This window comes from Colossoma macropomum, unplaced genomic scaffold, assembly GCF_904425465.1.
Source record: "Colossoma macropomum unplaced genomic scaffold, Colossoma_macropomum, whole genome shotgun sequence".
In the NCBI taxonomy this organism is placed as follows: Eukaryota; Metazoa; Chordata; class Actinopteri; order Characiformes; family Serrasalmidae; genus Colossoma; species Colossoma macropomum.
The window spans coordinates 28,739,704-28,759,683 of NW_023494787.1; the positions used below are offsets into that span (position 1 = coordinate 28,739,704).

Genomic DNA, 19,980 nt, shown 5'->3' on the forward strand with positions numbered 1-19,980 from the left:
TTACACTCCGGTTCTGCAATTCAGAGATACCAAGAGCACAGAGCTCGGGTTTCGGCTCCAAAGAGGAGCTCCTCTCCCCATCTTTATGCTGTGGCTCCCCCTCCCACCTCTAGCTGTCTCCCACTCTCCCAGAGGTGCTTGTTTATTCCTCCCTTCAGGCTGTAAGACTGAAGCCTGGGCCTGCCATGAAAGAACACACACAGAACAAGGGGAGATTAAAGGACACCGAGATATAAGCAGTGCATCTGACCATACCATCTGTGCTACTTGAAACATTATTTTTTTTTTTTTCTTGCACTCATACACAAAACATATAAGATACAGTAAACATCACATAGCAGGGAAATGCACACATCTATGATTTCTTTAGATAAAGAAATAATCAAACATGTGTGACTGTATGTTATTGGAGAGAACACAAATATTTTAAACAGAAGACTGGAAGACACACAAGAGAGGAAGTAGCTGCCTTTGAGCAGAATTACAGATAGACAAATAAGTACACAATAACAACGACTTGCTCTCAGGCCTTAAAGAATACAAAGCCTTTCTGGACTCTTGGATAATTTGTTGTAGGTTTTTTCCCCTGAGCTTGCCATCATTTTGTCACCATGCATTTGTTGATTTTTTAATAATGCTAGGCATCTGTTTGAAAACAACGTTTCATTTGAAACTCTGAGGCCTATACTCTTAAAAAAGATGGTCCAACAAGGGTTCTTTAGTAAAGAGAACGATTCCATTTAGAACCATGGGTTTTATATAGAATCATTTCATGCTTAAATGTTTCTTTGCATGGTGAAATGGTTCTGCAGATTGACAGAGAATGTGTTATATTGTTCAATAGAGAACCTTTTTGAAAATGGCTCCATATAGCACTAAAAAGGGGTTTTCTATTGTTATGATGTCAAGCTTGTAACAACAGAAGAACCCTTTTGGTGCTGTATAGAACCAGATAACCCACAATCTCCATCAATGTGAAGAACAATTTCACTATGCAAAAGAAACATTTACGCATGAAATGGTTCCATATAGAACTCTCTATAGTAAAGGAAATTGTTCTAACTTATTTACTAAAGAACCCTGAAAGAGCCATCTTTTTAAGAGTGTAGGAACTCACTGCTGTTTAAAATCATGATAAATGCAAAGATAGTGTTATTATTATTATTATTATTATTATTACTATTATTAGTAGTAGTAGTAGTTGTAATAGTAGTAGAAATAATAGCATTGTTGCCGTTAGCTTGCAGTAAATTCACGGTAGCTAGCAGCTAATAACCACTTAGCTACGCCTGTTTGATACAGTAGTTCAGTAGCTTAAAATACTCGTCATTAGTCAGTATTTACACACATACACGTTTGACCTAACTAATTCTTTTAAAAATATATATTTTTATATTTATATAAATAACACAATTTCAGGGTGAGTTTAATTAATAATTGTCTTTTTTTTCCTCCGTGGTCCTGCTGCACTGTGACTGTTGTGGCAAAGCTAATCTGCCTCAATCACTGCTTCCCCCTCAGCTCCAGCATCCAGTCAGGATAGCTACCTGATGAAGCTGGATGAGAGCAGAGACAGAGCAGCTGAACGTTACGACTACACAGCCTCCCCTTGTGGATGTCTCAAAAAAGACATCACGAGTTAGGTACCTTATATCTAAGCCAGAGTACGTCGGACAGGTGATTAAAAAGGGCAGTCATAGATAAATAATTTTTCATTTCTGAGGCACATTGGAAACTGGCTCTGACAACCGCTGAGATCCGTTGAGAAGGGATTTCCGGAGAATCATGTTTCGGTCCAGAGACTGGCCTGGCTAAGCTAAGCTAACTTAAATGTTTTCTGAACTTTGACCGGCGCGCTAAGGTTGTCTGTTACAGTCACATGTAGCTAGTAAACGTCTAGATAGATAGAGAACTTAGCTCTCTGGGTAGATGCACTGGCTGACTGAAACAAGCACCTGAAGCGATTAACAGTCAGCGGTAGGAACTACTGCAAACCTGTACGAGCCGACAGTTTGTGAAATGAACTGTGCTGAATGTTATCCGCCCTTGTGGAAGCGACGGCGCAGGCGCGGTGGCCAAGTGGTAAGGCGTCGGTCTCGTAAACCGAAGATCGCGGGTTCGAACCCCGTCCGTGCCTTTTTAAACAGCGTTACTGTCGTAGAAAACCCCCCAGAGTAAAGGTGCTTCAGCTGAAAAATGTGTGTCATCTTAGTGTATGTGAGCTCTTCAGTATACTTGGGTTTGCCAAAACCAGGAACTCTGAACACTTTGAGAATGGGAGATTCAACCAAAACAGTGAAAAGGACAAGTAAATATAAACTAGAACCATATAAATGTCTTTCTGCACTGTTTGCGTTTGCGCAGTGTATTTGTTCTGTGTGTAAATATGTGCATTTACTCTGTGTGTTTATGTGCCCCGTTCTTTTTCTACTGTATTTCCTAATTTCCCCCTTGTGAATCAGTGAAGACCATCTATCTATCTATCTATCTATCTATCTATCTATCTATCTATCTATCGAGACCTATAGATGTCTAATTTTTTCTCTTTTTCTGTCTGTCTATCTATAGATAACTCTGTATGTCTTTCTTTTTCTATCTATCTATCTATCTATCTATCTATAGATAAACACCTATAGATGTATATATTTTCTATCTTTCGTTTTCTTTCTATCTTTGTCTTTCTTGTTCTATCTATCTATCTATCTATCTATCTATCTATCACTGAGTAGTATATGTAGTAGGTTTCTCTTATCTAGGGATCCTCGTGTCATACTGTCGCATCACCAATAAATCGCCAGGTGAGCTGATTATTACAGGCCGCATGTTTTGATGCTTATCTTTTTAAGGAAATACCGGCGATCCAACAAGAGGGGGCGGCAAACAGTAAGAAATGCCCATCGCTGAGCTGCGTTGAGTTCGGCTGCAGATTGATAAATCATTTGGCCCTAGAAGATCAAGTCGGCTCGATACTAGACTTTTCCAAAGCCTCTGCCAAAGCATCTTTTTAAAACCTACGGAAGGTGTTGACATGGTGCCACACACTCCGCACACACGGAGCAAAAGGAAAACCCCTCAACTCACTACGTCTCAGTGATTTCTAAGAACGTCTCTTCCTAGTTTCTATATTTGGAGATGATTTCTAGGAAAATCTAACTGGCCAGAGCCCCATATTCACTTCCACGCGTTTTAAACTTCGCTCCCTTTTAAAGCAGCAGAAGAAAGGCGTGAGCAGCAGACAGACGTCCTGACCGTGAAGCGCGACTTGAGGCTGTAACGTCTTTGCCACCTTAAACAGCGAGCATTACTGACATGACTAACGGCACTCAAACCTTGGCCGAAAACAAATTTAGCGTACAATTGCTGTCTGTTGGAAACTGGATCTCCCCCTCCACGGCCTCATTTTTACCCCGTGGCGTGACCATGGAGCAATGTTTGAGGCGCTGGCGGTGAGATTTTTAACATGCAGAGAGTCAGGTCTAGCAGACAGTGCCGAGCTCTCTCTCCGCCAGGAGCAGCCTTAAAGGAACAACAGCTGATTAAAATCAGACAGACGCTATCTCACGCTGACCCCAGCCTGCTCCAGAAAGGGTAAGTTGTGGAGAAACGGTAACCTTATCGACGTTTTCGCGCGGATTAGCCCCTTATTAATCGGCGTGGTGCGGCTAGTCGGCGTTAACTAGCAGGTGTGAACGGCATTTCGCGTCGCTAGCCGAGAATAATTTAAACCGATTTCTGCTGCTGACGACATGGTGGGGATTTTGCTCATCGCTTAATATCTGCTGGTGGACTTTATGGCTGTTCGTTGTCTCGTTAAACGGTTTTTGAGGAGCGTTTTCGGGGGGTGTTGCTCCCCGACTGAGGCAGACAGACAGATTGTGTCTGAGAGAGTAACATTAGGCTACCTGAACTCTCCGGGGAGCCGAAAACACTGTCTGGGACACTATTTACGCCCACCGCTGCCTTTATCTCCCTGTTTTTTTCACAGACATCAGACTCTTAACCTGCTTTCAGACTGAGGAAGAAAATTTAGTGTCTGCAAATCGCTACACTAACTTGTTAGAGCTCTCATTACAGGCTGCCCACAGTGAAGATGTCATTTATTCCTTTCAGTGGGCTGATACTGTCTGTGCTGACGAACGACGTGACATAGTCTTGTAGGCTACGTTGAAACATTTAATGACAGAAGAAAGTCCTATTTATTTCATCATGTAGTACAGAAGCTCACTGAAAACAATTTGTTGCAATTACATGCAGAGGATTTGTTCTCTAAATCAACTCCAGTCTGATCAGCATTTGCAGAATGAGAGATGCTGGATGGTGCAGATGGTGAATATGTGGTAACAGGTGTTTTGGGGCTTTTTTATCCTGATAATCACTAAAATAAGACTTTGTGATGTCAGTGGCGGGATTTTGGGGGCGAGATGAGTTTTGATCTCAATCCAACTGGCCCGCAAAGTCCCGCTTCTGGTATTCACCCTTTCAGAGGAAAAAGGGACTGCACCTCTTCTACAGGACGGTCACTGGAAACAAGTCATATCCTTAATTATAAGAGTAGAGTGAGGTTCTACCAGGCAAACCAGTGGATTCTAATATTAACAAATGATCTAAAATCAACCCCTCAGCCAGCCTCAACTGGAAATCATTTTGAAAATGAATTATGTTCTTGGCTTTTTTGCAATTTGAACACATTTACGGCATCCAGTCCAAGCTTCAGTGTTGAGTTTGTATTTCAGTTGGTCAGTAAGAAACACTGTAAACTAAATATAAAAAAATATTGCCCAATATGAGCATCAGATCTTCCAAATCTCTTACGTTAAGCACCACTAAAGCTTTACGAGCTCAAATGAGGGCCATATATGTCTGTAATATGAGAAAAACCATTAGTCAGAATGTAATGCCGCAGGGAGAATGAGGGGCTTTTGGGGGCACTTGTGTTTCAGTTTCACCATCATAATGCCCCTAAAAATCCTTATTGCTCTTGCACTGATCTCCAGACTATGTTTAATGGGCTGCTCAAGGTTCACTCTCAAATGAAATGTCCAGAGTTTTACTGTTTTGCTATTGGATAAATGTTAAATTAGGCTCATTTGAATTCAATGCGTTTCATAAACATGATTGTTCATTCTGCGCGGATGATAAGGGGAAAATTAATTTGTGTGGTCTGCTTGAGTGATGATACACAAGATCTAACGGGTAATGATGACTAAGTGTTGTTCCGTTGTTGATAGCACAAAAATATCGTAGACTACATACTGAATATTATAAAGGCGACAGAGCACAGGCTAGAGCCTGGGACAAGACAGAGTGACAACACAGTTAGTTTTGAGTACTTTTTTTCTTGAAATGTCAGTTTCTGTTGGTAGAAAAAAGAAAAAGACAATTAGATAATTTATTTATGAAATGTTTTGTCATATTTGTTTCCCCTAAATGAGGTCTGAATCGTTTTTAATTACTGAACATAGGGTTTCTACACTCCTATATATAAATACATCAAAAAGGGTTCTTTAGAAAGATCAATTTCGGTTCCATGAGGAACCTTTCAGTGCATGATTCTCTAAAGAACCATTTTTGTCAATGCTGTGAAAGTATGAAGAACCTTTTTAGATAAAAGAACTTTGTTCTTTTGCAGTGTTACAGTAGCAGGACGTATAATTGCACATAAACTTACATATATTAAATTAAAGTTAACATTAAGCAGAAATAAAAAAATAAACATAAGTTAGAGTAAAGTATGATAGAGTAGAAATAGAAGTATATCTATTTCCGTATTTACATAGAATATAAGGCATATTGTTGTACTTCCACAAGTGGTATGAGGTAGTTTAACTGAGTATAAACAAAATTCAAACTTTTTAAAGTTTAAAGAACCTCCACATAATGTAAAGGTTCTATACAAGTTTCCCTAGAACAACATGACCAACCCACAGACATTTATTTGAATCATCTGAGATAAATCTGCTCTGCCTTCTTTTAGGGGAAGAACCCAGAACAAGCTTCTCCACATTTATGAATGATTGAAGCATGTGATGTGAATGAGCTTCTGCACATTCTTCTTCTATAACATTGCTGATAGAAGCAGGCAAAAGGGGGCTTTTGATGTTTACACAAATCCTCCTTATTTTTACTCATCACACATTGCGTTCGGTGCTCAATTATGCTGTTTTCCTCCAGGCTACTTGCTTACAGCTAGGGTGTATCACCCCTGTGGTTTTAACTGTAGCTTACTAAATGCCTTGGGCATGCTGCATATACTCAGGTGGTTAGATTAGTTTACTTGACTTATTGCTTTCATCCATCTACTGTTGACAGCAACTTTGTACGTCATCGTTACATTATGGCTCCTATGCTTCTCTCAGAGCCTCAAAGCATACGCAGTGGGCCTTTTACCTAAAGGGCAATATCCAGCGAGCGAATAGATGAGCACTGAAGGAATTCCGGGCCAAGGAAGCTCACAGCTCCGTGCAAAACTCTCCGTCATTGTGAAGAATGTTGGGGTGCATGCAGGCAGAGACTTGACAGAATGCGCTGGTCATTTACACCCATTCTGCATAATTATATGATGTCGCCCCCAGCCATAGCTGATGAGAGGGTTGAGTAACGTGATTTACAAGTGTGAGAGTAGCCTATTTACTGCCATTTTCGTTAGGAAAAATTACATGATAGACTATTAGACAACATGGAGAGGCCCCAGCTTCTCCCAGGGGTGCAGTCACACAAAGAATAGGATCCTGTGTTAAACTTCGACTACACACTGTCTCAGCAGCAGTGCTTAGTACTGGGGAAATCAAGTAACAAGCACTTTTTAAATGTATTAAACAAGTGAGGCTCAGTTTGATATTGAGGGAACAAAACATTCATTGCCGTTTGAATTAATTGCAACTTTGCCTGTGTCTTTTAAAGCCTGTCAAGTTTAGTTCCATTTCTAGGTGTAAACAAGATGTGGTTCCAAGAATCTTAGGAGCCTTACTCCACGATTGTTTGGGAGAGTTTTGTTGTAACTTGCCACACTGCAAGACCTTGAAACCTTAGCTTGCTCTGTATCCAATTAACCTTTCATATTTTTAAGGAATAGTTTAGTTTATTTCTGAACCATTGGAATGGTATTTATCACATTCATTTACAATGAGGTCTACACAGTTGGCTTATAAACTTGAAAGGAGTCAGTGTCCTACTCCAGCAGCAATAAAGGCACAAACCTCAAGATTTGTAAGTAGTTCAAGGGCAGGCACCTGTCTATGCTTATTTAAAACTGGGCAGTTCAGTTGAAAAGGAATGTGCATTTGTATCCAAGCTTTCAAGCTATGTCGTGTAGATGTAATCATACAGACTTTTTGCAGTAGTAGCCCTCATAAAAAATGGAAGCTGGGGACTAAGACTGAGAGAAAATTGTGAGGAAATATTTGTCTTGTTCAAAAATGTAAGAAATTAAAAGTTTTTTTTTTTCCAAAATGTTTTTTCTTAAATAGCAAATTTGAGCAATTAATGCATAATCTGAAATATATTGTCAATGAATTGGATTATTTAAGGCATCTGAACTTCAGATATAAGCTCTGGCCTTGTCAATGAGTAGAACATTCCAGTGAGAAAATACACTGTGGAAGAGAAATGTCATAAAGTATAGGTAGATTTGAGTAAAGCAGATTTCATACATAGGCTTACTGCATCTGTGGAAATGTCATGTGATATTAGTTGTGAAAACTTGTTTTTCCAGCTAAACTTAAATTACATTCATTCTGACTGTTCGTTACTGGCACTGAATTAAATGATCCTGGCCGTTACTTTTTCATTTTTAGTCATTCTTTAGGCTTGTATAATGCCAGCTACTGGAGCATTCTCAAGTGTGCAAAATCTAAGAATATAGTAGTTGTGGTAGGGCTGATGGTAAAAAAAGAAATCTGAAAAAAAAAAGAAATCTGAATTGTGAACAACATCTGTGCAGTTTATTTTGGGAAAATGTATTCTGGTAAAAATTGAGTGTGAAAAATCAGAACATAGGGAATCACAGATTGTATGGGCACTTTAGCTGTGTTTCCTGGCTTTCAGATTACAAAAATAAAGGGCAGTAGGCCTTACTGTGGACTAACCTCACCTCCACTAAATGCCAAGGCAAGGTTAAAGTACTTGGTTCTCCATAATAATACACTTCGGCTGGGAAACTTTACATTGAAAATGATAGTAGTCAATACAAATCAGACTAATTCATTAAATACCATAACATATTATAAACGCAGCTTCTTTATTTATTTCATTTGTTGTTTTTAGCATGGCTTCTCAAATGTACCTCCCCAGGACCATCTCCTTTTGAATTGACTTAAAATACTGCATCAGTATAAACAATAAACAACAAGATCAGAATTCTGATAACACCCATATGATTACTATATTCCTATACCCTCCTGCATAGTGTCATTTACGACACATAGCTAAATTGGCAAGTTTTGTGGTCTCGATTTTAAACATGAGAGCTTGCCCAGCTCAAATCCACTGGACCTTTGTGAGCCTTTGTGAACAACTCCATACAGGATAAATCACTGTAATGAGCGTCTCAATACCATACTACTAAACGGATAAACAACAAAGTGGTTCACAATACCTTTTGAACGTCTTTTTAAAAGCCTTTAACATCTACTTTGATTAACACATTCATAAAGTGAATGTTAATACCATATATTAGACATAGTCATGATATCAGTTGGTTCAGAATCTAATGATAAAGGACCGTATGAAACCTGAGGAACAAATAACAAACAAGAATAAGATGAAGAGCTTTTATTTCTGATGTATTGCGCTGATAAGCCTCAGTTCAGGCTGGATTTAGTGAGAGGTTCAGCTGGGAAAGTCATTACTGACACCTCACACAGCCAAGAGGATCCTGCCAAGTGAACTGACTCCAAGTGACACAGTGGTGCAGGCTCGAACTCCTTTATTATTACTATTTCTGAACATGAATAATGAATTCATTTCTAACATACACAGTGTTCTGTATAAACCTCAGCGGGGTTAACTTCACCAAGTAAAACTTACTGGTGCTTACATCAGTAGCATGCAAATGTGCCCTGAATTATGCCCTGATTTTAATATAATCTCCCCACAAAGACCATCAAGGTCAGTGGGTTCTGTGCCTCGACATTTAAACGTAGAATGGAGTTGCTTTTGGCAAAGCAAGTTAGTAATTTTACTTAAAGTGGTTCGTCCTGTCATAACTACTGTAGGTACGTGCCATGACACACATAGACATGATGAAGCAAATCCACTTGACTTTTTTTTTTTTTCTTCTTGGCATCTATCCACAAAAATCTAGCTACTTACCCTGTCGGTCTCACTAGACGACGCTTTGGTTTTTTAATTTAATGCCTTAATATAGCACTTAACATAGTCATATTAGGGATGAGGGAAATTTGTGTGGATTACGGTCCATACACCCATACGGCATGCGCCATGCAAGAGCTTTATCACTTTTATCGCTCTTGCAAGCACCATGTGAAGCTCCAGGGAGGTGGTGGGCTTGCTAAAGCAGGGGGAGAACTTGCACTGTGTGCCTCCAGAGCACCATTTCGCTGTTTAATAAGCTCAGCTGGACGGTCTCCATCTACTGACAGAGCGCCAGATACAACAAGCTCAGAGGGAGAGAGTCAGAGTTTGAAGAGGCAAAATCAGATTGTTCTTCATCATTTTTATTCTTCTTTAAGGCCTTTAATGTAAATCTAAATATCTAGGATTTGGACATGCGTTTTATGATGTAGGAGTAACCATAAATTGGTATGATTTACAGGGCAATGTGATGACTGCGGAGCATTGTTTCAGTGGTACTTTAATGCCTAGTGGATTTGAGGTTTGCGCCAAAGTGGAAACCATAAAAAAGCTGAGCAGTTAGAGCAAACCTGAACCCCGTTCAGGTTAGAAAATGGCATCCTTGTCCATGCGTGCAGGCCCCCGATTCTGTGGTTCTTCCCTTTGACCAATTCACTGATTTTTAAGTCAGAAACATGCAGGGCGACTCTGAGGTGCAGCGAGGGACCCAGCAGGCTGAAGCATATTGAAAAATCTCACATGACAAGTTGCCCTCGTGCAGTGCAAGAGGGATATGTTTACCCTTTACCCTGCCACTATGGTTATATTTAGAGTTCAACATGAGGGAGAGTGTAAACGCACTTCCACTGGTATCTGACACAAGTCACAGGTGGAGCACTCTTCTATGACCATTCCTTCCCGTAGAGGCTTGGCATGCAATCAGAGTGCACACTTTATCACAAACCTCTGCTTTCACCGTTCAGCAGATTTCTGCTGTGGTTATGTAGAAAGCGCTTTCTCGGATCATTTCAAATAAGATAGCTTTGGGGCAGTTTTATTTCCGTCATTTAAAGAATCTCTGACCTCGATTGAACCGCGCTCTCAATGTGAGGTCTCAGTTTTTCTCACAGCAATGACAATGAGGAATGCCAACCTCCTGCATTGTCATTTAAAACTCATTTCCCGAGTTAAGGAACCACCTGCCTTGCCGTGGGACATTTATCAGACCTTCAAGAAATATTCATGTTTCCTTCTCCCAAGGTCATGTTTAACTTTATTAAGCACCATGTGGTGTGTGGTCGCCATAGCTGCTGGAAGACTGGAGGACTGCTCTGTGCAGCAGCAGCAGCAGCAGCAGCAGCAGCAGAAACAGCAGTCCTTCATATGATTGCCAGACCCTGGAGACAAGCCACCTGATGATTCAGCACAAAGCTCCATGGTGCTTCGCAGCCTGCTCCTACATGCAGGCCTGGGAGTAATAGCTCCAATTAAGTCCCACACTGAAGCTTTGCTGTAAACCTCAAGAGCCAACAATAGACATTAATGGACTTTCCCACTACTCGTAGACCATGGAATACACCACATAGGAACAAATTCAAAGTTAGTGAGTATTGCATGCAGCAGTTAGATCAGGAAAATGCTATGAATGTCTATAAGCTGGCTTTGTGAGATGTCTGTGTATCTGCCGCTCCCGCGTTTAGAGGAAATTGTGTTGTGACATTATGAGATGCCAATGGGAACTGCTACCGTTATTTATTATAATTGAATTCAGCATAACAAGCAATATGTCACTGTCACATCAAAAGCTCATAACTTAATTTTTTAACTCCATTTGAAAGCGCTTTCTGCCCTTTGCATTATGTGAACATTTCATAACAAATGGACCCATACAAATTATTTCTAAAAAAGTACAAAAGAGTATTTCTTACCTACTGCTATAAAGTTTTTATTTTGGAGATGCAAGATGTTACAACAGAGATAAACAGCAATACATTAAAGGCCGTCATTTAGAAAACAGAGTTACAAATAGGTGCAGGCAATAAGACCATATTTAGCTATTGTGATAAATTCTGTCCCATTATGTTACAATATGCTTTCCTAATATACTGTGGCTATCATCAGTGCTTACAGAACATTGACCAACTGCATGTTTCAATATGAAAAGAGCATAATTAGCCCTGTTTAATTGGATTTAGTGCAGTGCAGTATGTGAAACTTTGAATTAAATGAATGTACTCAGGTTTTCATAGTATTTTTAAATGTGGCATTACTGGTTCTTTTTTCTCTGTTCCAACTTCTTAAACCTCCGAGAAATGAAAATTGTAATAGTGAAGTTTTTGAAGTATTCTGATGCCATATCGCCCACCCCTAGTTGCAAAATATGTTGCCCATCTGCTGTGTATATGGGCAAATACTAACCCAGCATGAATGGATATGGTCCCACTTATACATATCTTACACACTGTTGTGTGGTTTGGTTGTCTAGTTTTGCTGGTGGGCTTTCTATACAGGGCGTGCATGGATTTGGCTGATCAGAATGACTTGGAGGCAATCACGAGCCTATCATGCACTAGCTACAAACTCCCATGATACAGCAGATTGCCGATTGGCATCTCGGTAGACTTTGTGCTCCAACAAACCCAACACTTACAAACCCTGAAGGGAGTGTATTCAGAATGCCTCAGTCAGCTCCTCTTAAAAGCAGACAATCTGATGGCAGCCCTCAAAGAAGGGGAAGTCTAGTTAAAAGATAAATTCAAGGCTGAAGCTTGAAAATAGTTGATTCGGTAGGTGAGACTTTGTATAATTTGATATGCGCACACAAATGGTATAAATGTGATGAGTTTGAAAAAAGTAAAAAATGCCTATCATAAGCTTTCATTTAGAACTACAGCTTGTTCTTGTTAAAGGCATTAGTCGTTTGTGCCATTAGTACAAGTCTTCGCTGTCCTTTCTAACTGTGTGAAAGATCAAAAGAGTTGAGAAATTCTTAGCAAAATGCTGACTGGCAATACTGACTAAGAGTGTCTTGCAAGACTTGAATTTTATGGCCCATGCATCCCTTTTCCTGTGAGGGGATCACCCCACAGCAAGCCATTAGTCTGCATTCTTTGTCACTGTGGTGCTCTTTCTGTGTGGTAGAAGCGCAGCCATTGCTTTGGTGAGTCATGAGGTCGAGGAGGAGGAGAGAGGTACACCTCGGGTCGAGATGAAGCATGCCTGAACGGCAAAGCCTGGCAGCCTGGCTCCTAACTAGAACCACATGCAAGCCCTTTCACAGCCAAGCCAAATGAATGAACGTCTGTTCCGAACAAAAGCCGGGCCTAGTTCCCTGCACCGGTGTGCTTAGCAGTGATTCGATATTCATTTGCAAAAACGTTATTCGCATCGCTGCCGTTCTTCTCACATTTAGTACATTTCCACTGGGAAGCTCCGCAGGTTATAATGGAATCTCACAGCGGCGATTCCCCAGTCACAGCCCCTGCAAATTTACTCGGCTGTGGAGGCAGGGGCCTTTATCAAAGGGAAATGAGAAAATAAGGCAGGGCACATCGCTTTTGTGTCAGACAAGTGTTTCATCCCGTTAAATAGATTTATGGATTCAGTGTGTAAGGTGAAGGCAAGAGGACAAGATGTGCATACCTAATTTGGGAGAGCATGATGAACAGTTGTAGACCCAGTGGGCACTTAAAGATCAATTGGTTCTCATTTCCCCCAGCTAGTATAAATGACTAGCAAATAGGAAGAGTTAGATTGTTCCTCCTTTAGGCACTGGCTCGTTGTTAAGCATTTTCAAGGGGGATAGTGGGTTCCGATGACTGGGGCTGGGGTTGTAACAGACTCAGATCAGGCCTTTTTTCCCAATAAAAAAGAAGATTTCTGTATAAGCACATCATTGAATCAGACTGGAAATTGTTGCTTTGTTGTGAAGAACTCTCGATAAACCAAAGCAAACCAAACAGAGTAAATCTCAGAAATTAAATAGAATAGAAATATCTATAATGCAAATTTCCCAGTATGTCCCAGTTCTATCAGGGTATATTACTTGAATCCAAATGTGAGAATGGCAATTTTCCAAGAAGGTTTTTTTTTGTTTGTTTGTTTGTTTTTTGTTTTTTTTTTGGACTGGGGCACATCGTTCCCTTGCATCCCCCCTCAAATCAAGCCTTTCTTGTAGATTTGAAACAGGTGAGACAGGTTAAGGCATGAGTCATTACTCACAGAGAAACAGGGGAACCTTTCCTGAACGTTTTCCCAGCCTTTAACAAGTTCAGACATTGGCCACGCCATTAAAATCAACCTTCTCATATCCATGTTCATTAGTGAATTACTCAAACAGTCATGTCCACAAGGATTATCTCCCTATACAGTTGTATTTTTTAAACATTTGAGTACCTACTTAAGCAAGTTCCCAAAAGACGTTGGCTGTAAACATGTTTTAAATCGTATTTTTGAGATTTCTCATGCTACGGGTGTATCCAGTTACACAGTGAGTTTTCTGTTACTAAACATAGGTCTGGTTTCTTAGCCCCAGATTAAGCCAGAGCCTAGTCTAATAAGGATTGTTAGTGATGAGTCACCATAGGAATTGCAGTTTAGTCCAAGAGTAGGCTTTGTATACATTCAGGAATCAAGCCCTCTATAATTTTTTAAGATTTTGCTGATATCTCACTTTTGTACTGTGTTTTATCCACTTACGACATTTATGTGGTTTTATATACCAAAACACTCCCATGTTGTTGTTAGATGACATTTTTAACCATTCCTGTCCCTTAGAATTCAACTGTGTAACTGTGCCTTTATGAACAATGATTATATATAGTTGTTGGCTCAAAACCTTTACAACTTTACAAAAGGAGGAAAAAGCTTTTTAAACTTGAATAGGAATCAATGGAAAACAAGACTTTCCAAGTCATTTTTGAGCATTTCTTTTAGTTTGTTTATCATGGAATTTTAACACAGTGTAAAGAGCAGCTGTTATCTCAAAAATGAAAAACAAAAATGGAAATGCCAGGTTTTGTCCTGACAGCGACGATATGTAAATGATCTCTATTCTGACTGGCTGTCCTGTATTGTGCCTCATTCAAAAAGCAGTTTGGGCTGCAACACTCCGTATAACTTCAGCATGAATGGGTGAATCTAAACTGCTGGAATTTGAATGGATGGGTATATGTGAATACATCAATTTTTGGTGATATCACAAAAATTCATTCACAATCCATTCAAAACAGGCTGTTTTCATAGCTTAATTACCATGCATGGACTGAAAAGTGAAGAACATGTTTTGAATCGTTGAAATGTTTGAGAATTTGTATAGACATTCATATCAGCATGTACAGACATTCTCACATCTCTTTAAGCTCCTCTAACATTGTCTTTTATTGCTCTTTTGTATTCGGTGTTCTATTTATTATATTTTAATTTTGTTTGTCCCTTAGTTAAATATTTGTTAATAGTCTGTGCTGGTCTGGTCTGTTCATGTGTGCACTCATCAAAACAAATTCATTGTATGTGTAACATACTTGGTGAAATAAAGTGATTCTGATGCTGATTCTGAAATTGATTTTCTTTTTTCTTTTTAAATTAATTCTATGGACATTTAGAGCCAGATCAAGCCTCAAGAGCAGTCACTCAAATGTGAAGAATGTACTATTAGTGTATTAGTGCAGTAAACAAAACTTCGTTCAGGCAGCATGACACTATAGGCACTAAATGGACAGATACCTCATGGGAGATTGTGACAAGTGTTTGAAACGTGCAAAATGCAAGATTTGTTCCCAGAACAACTTCACATGAGTCATGAGACCACAGGTGTGGTAATGCAACTGCACGTACAACCAGGTTGCTATGCTCCACAAGGCAAACTTCTTGGCGCTGACAGATACTCTTTCCTGACACAGTTTGCCAAGTGGGGAACAGAAAGAGCTCCATATGCCGCCTATGCTCTCCAGACGCCTCCATTGGATCCATCTCTCAGGATGGGAGCGCTACAGTGAACCGTGATCAGATTACTCCAATTAAGCCACGGCCAGCCCCACTGAGTGGCTGAATTGTATGGTGCTGCCCAGTACAACTGGGGGATTAGAACAGATTTAGTCATAGAAAAGACACAAGGAAAATAACTAAGTTGTTTGATTGGTCCTGCAATCCTCTTTTTCAAAGCCCATTTAATACCCATATTGATGCATTTCCTCTAAACACACCACGTAGAGCTTCAGGCTTTCAAGTGCTGAACAATAAACCATGAAAGTAATTATGTGCTCTGCTGTTATGAAGCTAAAAGTCTAGGAGGATTTACACACAGCTTCAAAATTACGCAGTAGTCTACTTTACAGACTACTTACACAGCAATTACGGCCCACCCCCTCAATTTAAAGCTCCACTAAGGTGAAACGGCCACTGAGACTTGCCTAAATATTAAGCAAATTATTTAATGATGGTAGTACGTACCACATTGAGAAGTGAAGGTGCATGATGTGCTGGGAAAATGCCCCAAATGGCATATTAGATTAAATTAGTAACAGAAACATAGTGTATAAATGTTTAAAGCAAGTTCCTTCTGTTGTACCTGGGGAAGAATATACTGCTTGAAACAACACTTCACACTGCCTCTTAATGACATTTAACCATTCAGCTGCTACTTTGACTTTTCTACACGGTGCTCATTTAAGAGCTCTTGTAATGACTTGTAAATAGAACGTACAAGCATGTTAGAGGGTATTTAAGTGCCCTTGCGCCCAATGTATATTTTGTCATGGCCAGAGCTGAATTGCTGGACTTGCATTCTTTTCAATTATGTGAAAAGTCATATGACAAACCATGTGACTGGCCGTTCGCCACTAATATGTTTTATGCCACTGAAGTAAGAAAGAATCTAAGACGAGCTAAGGCTATTGCTATGCAACTGAATAGAATAAATGTGCCTGTGCAGAGCTGTAGCACATTTATTCATGACACAAGGTCACTGAACACATTACTGTGTGTATCTTTAAAGTAAAAAGATATTTTAATGAAATAGTTGTAGATGTCCTGAGCAATGGTTTGCTGTATGTATCATAAGTGCACTAATATTTGTTTACTTCAATCTGTAAAAGATGTTATATTGGTATGTGTGTAAAGTAACCATGTAATCCTTTGTTTAATCATTTCTGACATGATGTCCTTTGTGGGTTTTGCTGTTCCACTTTTTCTTTTGATAAGGTTCCATTAAACATGCACTTGCAAGAACCTACTTGAGTAACTTCTTGTAACTCCCACCAGTTATTGTGTCACATTTGCTTTAAAAGATTATTGCACAAAGTCACTGGAGAGCTTCTTTCCCAACAGGCTTATGGCACACATAAGTATATTTCTTTATTAAGATGATTAGAATGTGGATGTATTGGAGCTTTGGCTGCAATATTCCTCAGAATCCAGCTCTGAGCCCCATGCCTGTTAGAGATGCAGTGAGGTAATTTCATACACAAGGAGTAAAATTAGGTCCAATAAGAAACGCCATTGTCTCCTGCCAGTCACATACAATTTCAAGATGCTCTCAGGGGAAGTAAACAAGCAAACATGCAGACGTGAAATTAAGAGCCCCTTCTGTCCCCCAGCCATGTGACCGCAGAGGCATATGACTTCCATAACTTCTCCGCTCATTATCTGGTGATGGCAGGGCACAATTGAGTGAGTGTTTGTGGAGCTTGGCCCAGATACCCATGTTCCAGCGCCTGCTTGGGCGTCCCAACAGACTCTCCTCTCCCTCTCTCTCTCTCTCTCTCTCTCTCTCTCTCTCTCTCTCCCTCTTGCTCGTCTCAGACGGCTTCACCCTGCCTGACAACACACTGCAAGGCACTTCACATGAGAGTCCCATGCGAGTAAGGAGAAAAAATGGGATACAAAGGGCACTACTATCCAAGTGAATATGACTTTCATCAGCAAGCACCACTCGACTAGGCAGTCGCCCAGCAAACACAACCATATCATAATTCAATTAAAACATCTAGAGCTTTAATGTATAATCAGGTTATTTTTATAGCTGTGGAAGATGTTTCAAGGCAGATGTTCCTGGTTGCTCTTTAGTGGTTCTGTAAGAGGTGGACTGGCTTCAACCCACACTCAAGTAACTGTATTGTAACTTATTTGAAATAATGAAAAAATACCTTTAACAAATAAGTAGACAAAGAAGTAGAGCTCCAGGTCTAATGGATATGGAACTCCAACTACATTTGGTATCTACTAGCAAAGGAATTGAAGTTTGTCAGGTGCTACTTTCCTCTTTTGGAGATCTTTTTTGTCCAAAAATAAGATGATAAACCTCGAAACTGAGATATGCAACCAATTGTAAAGTAACAACAGATGCTGTCACCCATGTAACAGGAATTAAACCCAAAAAGGAATTAAAGACAAAAAGTTATGGGTTAAAATGTAACTAAGAAAACGTAAATTATGTTCCTCAAAAATGTACTTCAGCAGAAGTAATATTATGATTCAAAAGGCACAAATCCAATGAAGTTTAGCCTGTTCAAGTACATGTAACTAAATAAATGTTACTAGTTATCCAATTCTCCATTTCTGTACACTGACTGACCAAACCTAAGAGGTCAAGATGAGGGCAAAATGAGGAAAAATGCACTTCTGAACTGTGAGGGGGACACTATGGCTAAGAATTGCTCTTCTCTGTGTCATTGCAACACATCTGATGTGTTTAACCTTTGGTTTAAATTCCTGAAACATCACTGTATTCCTCTGAGTAGACCTATTAAACAGCTGGAATATCACAGGACATTCTATGGCACACAAATATGGTTCTTCCAGGGTTCTTAAGGAAATGCAATGGCTCTATAGAGAACCATGAACACTCAAAGAAGCACATGCATTGGTTTTTTGCACGGTGAAATGGTTCTTCAGATGGAGAATGTGTTGTATATGGTTCTATATAGCACAAAAAGGTTCCTGCTATTGTTATGATGTCAAGCTTGTAACAATAGCAGAACACCTTTGGTGCTATATAGAACCATTTTCAAAAAGGTTCTATATAGAACCATAGACAACATTCATCAATCGGAATAGCCATTTCACCTTTCAAAGAGCCATTAAGCATGCAAATGTTCTTCGAGTGTTCATGGTTCTATATAGAACTATTGTCTTTGCTACAGAACCCTTGAGGAACCATCTTTTTAAAGAGTGTACAAAGCTCATAGGCCTGCATTATTTACCATTTACCTCGCCAAATGATACCATAAATCAGTTAATAATGCCATATTTTTCAATACTATTGTTAATATGCTGTATATTTTGATATAAAGTTCCAACTGCCTGTCAAATAAAATTAAAATATGGAAAACGTGTGCTACTGTGTCAGTTACGTGTTGCCTGTTCTTTGTTACCACAAAAGTGAGTAGAGGGCTCCCTCTGCTGGCAGCTTTGAGTTCCTCTCACCATCTAACCTACAAATAGGCACCACATTCCATGGATCCCGTTTAAAACTGCATTTAATTGTAGAGAAACTGAGAAGTGGATGATGCTTATTGCAGTTATGTGCAATAGTCATCATCTGCTAACTGTCAGAGTGACCAGCACAACAGAAGCTAGGGTCTTCATGTAGTGTATTAGAAGGTCACAAGGGGGCGCTCATTCTTACAAGGAACATCAGCTCCACAAGGCATTCCCCGCATTCCTCGCATCTTAACGCATTCATTATGTTTAGAGCTAGCAGCTCACCACGCCAGCTATGGTAACATTCACACTCCCGTAGCCGTCCATTCATCCCGGGTGGTGTTAGAGCCAGAGAGACAGAGCTAACAGAATGTGAATGAACGGCTAATACAGCTGCCCTGTAGCCATGTGCCTCCAAGGCATAGAGAAGACAGCCTATTAAAGGGAAACTCCACTGATTTTTCAAAAAATTCTACATAATTAAATGGTTGAGATGTGAGCAAAGTCATTTAGAGTGGTTTGTTGTGAGATGCTTAGTTATAGAGAAACTTACCAAGCCAGAATTGTCGGCAGTGGTGGTGATAGGAATCACGTCCATCTCTGAAAGCTCCCTCACAGTTATTACATGAAATGGTTAGAGACGTACTGCCTAAAGTTTTGACTTAAAATGCATTTGAAGGGGTGCATGCAAGGTGTTGTAAGGCAAAATAGTCCCCAATAAAACGTATTTTTTCAGATTTATGACTATTTTACCATCAATAACATTACTTATAAAACCTTAGAAGACATGTAGATTCACTAGTGGTTTTGGATAGTAAATAAAATAGCTATATTTGTGTTGTAGACATCATGAGCCCTGGTTCCCATCACCACCACTGTAAAGAAATCAGTGTCGATGAGTTTCTCTTAAGTGAACCATTTCACATCAAACGACTCTGAATGTGACTGCCTGAATGTTTCCATCTGAATTATTCAGAAATTTTGAAAAATTGGTGGAATTCCCCTTTAAGACATGGGTTATTTCCAAAGCATAAAGAAGGCACAGACACTCTTAGATTCCTAAACACGTTTTTCATGGGATTTGAAAGGTGGACTCCAATAGCACTGCTGAAGAACTCTGATGATGCTTAACACCCAAATCAGAACAGCTCACTGTTAACAGTGGAAGTGATAAGTGTAATAGTCTATTATTTAGAGCACACAGTCTTGTAGCATTTTTTAAAGCACTGCCAGTTGCACTGATTCCTGACAGGTATTTTAGAAAATCAA

General features: G+C 39.7%; 1 non-coding gene across 1 annotated transcript; it reads left to right on the forward strand.

The window, feature by feature from the left end:
* Nucleotides 1–2,065: 2,065 nt before the first annotated feature.
* On the forward strand, nucleotides 2,066–2,137 carry trnat-cgu. Its single transcript has one exon. It is a non-coding gene; the product is annotated as a tRNA-Thr (tRNA).
* The last annotated feature ends 17,843 nt before the right edge of the window (nucleotides 2,138–19,980 follow it).